Genomic DNA, 5,597 nt, shown 5'->3' with positions numbered 1-5,597 from the left:
CTTTGGATCATCTGGGTTCTGAAGAGCAACAGGAAGTCAGAACTTTTAGTGCTACTGATTCAGTACAAAACAAAGTATGTTGTATGTAATAGAAACCACAAATTTACGTTTTCTATCTTCATAATCAGCTGCTCCCTTTCTGTCTTTGATTTTCGGTATGCAATCCAATTATTCTTCCATATATCCACTGAAGGCACACATTCAGACAGGTTTGGCACAAACAGTATAGTTCTTTGTGACTAAACAATCCATCATTGCCGACTTTGTTGTAATGGACCAGCAGTATTACATTACTTTGTGATGAAACAGTACATCATTGCAAACTAAACATAAATGTCTTACATTATGATGATGACTCCCCAAGAAAACATCTTATCCGACAAACACGACAAATATTGATATCGCACTATGATCCTGGAACAACAACAGACTACATGCAGACATATAAATCATGGTAATGCGAAACTTTTTACATATGCATACATTTTAGTTTCTGGAATGCCTCCGTGCCACAATGCAATGCAAACATTTTTTCCACGCGATGGAACATATTTTCCACGCAATTGAAACTCATCCAACCAAAATATTTTACTCAACTGGCAAGCATGACCCAGGTGAAGACCATCAGAGCACCCTTGGATAGCATAGGACAGCAGAAAAGGTTGCATTTTATGAACTTGCAAGTAAAACTTTCAACAAACATGAGCATTAATGCCTAAAAATATATACCATATATTTCTAAGGAGATTGATAACCATGTATAATGACACAAGTCGCTCAAATTAATACTCTCAACTACTTGAAACAACTAGAATGAGATTTTTGCACATAAAGGGGGTAGAAAAATTGAAGATGGAAGACAACAGCTGGAACAATTCACTCAGTCATAAGGAGATGGGTCAGAGCGTTTGTTCGACGCTGCATGAAGATGGGTTTCTATACAAACCTACGTCTGGGAAGGCTGTGAGTACATGAACTCGGGTCAGCTTTTATTCTCAACAGCAAAGACTCATGTGTGGCTATGAATTATTATTAGAACGGACTGCATTGTAATTCTTGGTCTCAAACCTTGTTCGATGTGTAATGGTCATTCAATTATTAATGTACAATTTTTTTTCTATTGTTTGTGGTTGAACAGTTTCTTGCAGTCTTCAACTTGATAGTACTTAGGATATGGAGAAGATGCATAACGGAAAGTATAATCTTAAATCAAGTATGGATGTATGATATACTAATGTCTCCTCAGATTTCACTAAAAATGCATTTTCAATGAAAAGAAGTGTGCATGGCCATCTTGACTTAAGAGGGAGAGAGGGTGTACCTGCTATCTTTGTTGCTCACTTACAAATCTTGCCTCTAGATTATGGGCCCAGAAATGCATTTACAATTTGTTGTGATGCTGGACTTAACACTTTGCCAGGTACCCGCAACATAATGGCATGCTCACTTATATGTTTGATAGAAGGAAACAAGAATCATGATAATATCAAATAAAATACATTTTCAACCTTTCGCGATTGGAGGGGGAGCCATGCGGTTTGAACGACTCCACGGAGTTGTCGGACATCTCCTCTGCTCCTCTGAACTTGAAGACCAAGGTAGCTGACGTAAGCTAATACTTGCAGCTGAAAAAAGAAGCCAAAATGTAAATGAGGACAGATCATGCTGGACAAATAAATAAGGAAGTTTATTTGGCTAGGCAAGTTTCAGTCAGAAAAGAAACAGGATATTTCATCACAATTGAGGACATTGGTAACAAGTACAATGGTTCACTTTGATAAACAGGATATTTAGCATTCATTTTAAGTAAGGTCCATAGTTTTGTGTTCTGGTTTATGCTCGTAAATATCCAGCAAAAAAAGTTGGATAACCGATGAACATATGTCTCGGATAGCCTCTGTCCTGGGAAAAAAACATGGCATCTCTTCATTCCAGGAGCTCAATGGTAGGTACAACAGTGTTGTTATCATACAGAGGCTGACAACAGCACTTTCATCATGTTTACGCAGAATTAGCCCCGCACCAGCAGCTCCCCTCGCCAAATCAAGAGCAGCAACACTGTTTATTTTTAGCATCGCTTGGCTCCCCCAATATTGTTTAGAAATAAATAAGAATCATTTATTTGTGCATCACCAGACAAGGGGAAGGTAGTAAAAATGATAAGTGAGCATCATTCGCACCTTGCTTCTGCTCCTTTGGATCATCTGGGTTCTGAAGAGCAACAGGAAGTCAGAACTTTTAGTGCTGCTGATTCAGTACAAAACAAAGTATGTTGTATGTAATAGTAACCACAAATTTACGTTTTCTATCTTCATAATCAGCTGCTCCCTTTCTGTCTTTGATTTTCGGTATGCAATCCAATTATTCTTCCATATATCCACTGAAGGCACACATTCAGACAGGTTTGGCACAAACAGTACAGTTCTTTGTGACTAAACAATCCATCATTGCCGACTTTGTTGTAATGGACCTGCAGTATTACATTACTTTGTGATGAAACAGTACATCATTGCGAACTAAACATAAATGTCTTACATTATGATGATGACTCCCTAAGAAAACATCTTATCCGACAAACACGACAAATATTGATATCGCACTATGATCCTGGAACAACAACAGACTACATGCAGACATATAAATCATGGTAATGCGAAACTTTTTACATATGCATACATTTTAGTTTCTGGAATGCCTCCGTGCCACAATGCAATGCAAACATTTTTTCCATGCGATGGAACATATTTTCCACGCAATTGAAACTCATCCAACCAAAATATTTTACTCAACTGGCAAGCATGCCCCAGGTGAAGACCATCAGAGCACCCTTGGATAGCATAGGACAGCAGAAAAGGTTGCATTTTATGAACTTGCAAGTAAAACTTTCAACAAACATGAGCATTAATGCCTAAAAATATGTACCATATATTTCTAAGGAGATTGATAACCATGTATAATGACACAAGTCGCTCAAATTAATACTCTCAACTACTTGAAACAACTAGAATGAGATTTTTGCACATAAAGGGGGTAGAGAAATTGAAGATGGAAGACAACAGCTGGAACAATTCACTCAGATGAACTGTTACATAGTAATGTTTGAAGTGATGCTCATGTCTAACTTCCACATAAATATATTCTTTGGCGGCTTTATTTTTTATGTAACCCTTGTACCAAATTAGCAGATTTTTCATTTGTGGAGGTATATCCTCTTCCTGCGCAGGCTCGAGGAGAGGCCCATTCGGCACATATTTAATTACTACCTCACTCATTGGCGCTTCCTCAAGGCCTAACAGTGCACGAAGAGTCATACCGATCTGGGCCGCTTGTTCTCTGGCACCCGTTACAGTCATTCCCTGTTCTGCCGCAGCTGCTATGATTGTGGGGTCCATTAGTTCAGCATCCGGACCGGCGGCTTTCACTATGAGCGGGGGGATTGATTGTTTACTTTGTTCCCCGGGCTGGGCAACTCGTTTCCCGCTTTTTTTACTTGCTAATTCTTTCTCGGCCTCCTCCAAGGCTTTCTTCTCCTGCTTCTCCGCCAAGTCTTTCTTCTCCTTCAACATGAGTGCTTGCCTACGAAGTTCACGTGCATAGTCCTCAGGCAAATTCTTCGCGGCTTGGGACGGTGTGCTCAAAAATGACTTAGCCCACTTCTTTTCCTTGTCAGAATATACTGGCTTGGGCTCAGGCTCTCTTTTCGCCTTCATATCCGCCTTCCATTTCTCATAATCAGCAGTCGTGACCGCGTTAGTTTCCTCGGCACTACGTTCCCAAGGCCTTGTGGGGAGAGGCTTCAGTGATGGCTCTGGTACCTTTGTGGTCTTAGGTACATAAGGGTTCGGGTTAATAGTCCAGCACTGCTTCTGCTTCTTCGCCGGAGGTGGATTGGGGGGCGGCGTTCCCGCCCGAGGCGGACTGGGGGGCGGCGTTCCCACCGAGGCGGACTGGGGGGCGTCGGCTGACGTGAAGGAGGTGTAGGTGAAGCACCACCACCACCACCGCCGCCACCGCCACCACCACCGTAGGGGGTGGACTTGTTTGCCTTGGCGCCTCGCCTGGAAACTTGATAAACTTCTTTTGCCATATAATGAACTGGCGCTTGACATTTCTAAGTATTCTCTCCCCTTCAGGTGTAGCAATGTCAATCTCCAGGTCCTCAAACCCAAACCCTTGGACTATGTCCTCCACCGTGACACGAGCATAGCCATCTGGAATGGGGTTGTTGTGGTGGAGTGCTCCAGGTAAACATGGTAAAGCACTGCCGATGGCTACCTTCATGGACATGTTCCCAATTGGATAATGCAGATGACATTCTTTCATCTCCTTTACATCGTCCACGGGGTAGCGAGGAGGCTCCGGTGCAGTAATATTGATCGTCGGTTCAGCAGCACTAGCCGGCAGGGCGTCCGTGGAAGCCACGCTGCTTCTCCGCTGCTGGCTTCCGAGATCCGCTGGATGATCTTCATGCGTCCCAGCTGCCTGATCTCTTTCTTGTACTAGTACATCCAGGGTTTTCTTCATCACATCGAATTCCGATGCCAACCGCACCACAACATCTGCATCCCGATCCGCCTTTCTCTTACGGCTTCTGTAACCGTACGGGTCATCGTCCTGGGAAAACCCTATTTTCCACGGAATGACGGCTTTGCCTCGTACACGTCCTGGGTGTTCAGGATTCCCGAGGGCTTTTGTCAGCTGGTCATTCTCTCTGTTGAACTTGATCTTCCCCTCTTGAGCATCCCTCATTGCGTCAATAAGGGCTTGGGTGGGTTTAAACTTTGTGTTTCGGTGAACACACACCCCTGTCTCCGGGTCTAGCGTTCCCCCATGCCCGTACCACCAGCTTTTGGCCCTTGGGTCCCATCCCTTTGTACCTAGAGGGATTCCTCGCGCCCTCAGGTCGTTCTCCATCTTCTCCCACTTAGGCTCCGAAAGGCGATACCCTCCTGGCCCCATAATATGATTGTACTCTTTCTTAGCCACATTTTCCTTATTTTTTTCGATATTTCAATGAAATGCTATGATTTCTTTTGCCTCACAAATTCTGGCCAATCATCTTTCAGTTTCTCAGATTGTCCTTTGAAATCCGGAGTCTTGTTCTTGTTGACATAGTCACGGGCTAGATTTTGCTTGAATTTCCGGAATGCGTCGGCCATCTTACCGAGAGCAAAGTGTTTGACTAGCCTCCTCCTCTCACGTCCACCCTCAATCTCGTTACCGAATTCATCGAATTTGTTGTATTCCGGAGGTAGAACGAAATGTTCCATAAGATTTTTCCAGCAATCTTTTTTTGTTCTCTTCTCGACAAAACTGAAACCAACACGTGCCTTCTTTGGCTGATTCCACTCCTGGACGGTGATCGGGACGTTGTCTCTAACAACGGCTCCGCATTGGTTGATAAACTTGGTGGAGTTCTTCTGGGGCTCCAGCGGCTTGCCGGTTGCAGCACAGACAACCTCGATGGTAAATGTTTCTCCTTGTTTCAGCTTCTTGGTTGCGCCACGCTTTGACGACGTACTCGATTGTTTCGACGATCCGGCCGAGGGCTAAAATAAGAAAGAGAGTCGCGCGCTTTAGTACACATATTTATTCGA

This window comes from Lolium perenne, chromosome 5 (genome assembly GCF_019359855.2).
Source record: "Lolium perenne isolate Kyuss_39 chromosome 5, Kyuss_2.0, whole genome shotgun sequence".
Lineage (NCBI taxonomy): Eukaryota > Viridiplantae > Streptophyta > Magnoliopsida > Poales > Poaceae > Lolium > Lolium perenne.
This window is presented reverse-complemented; position numbering follows the sequence as displayed.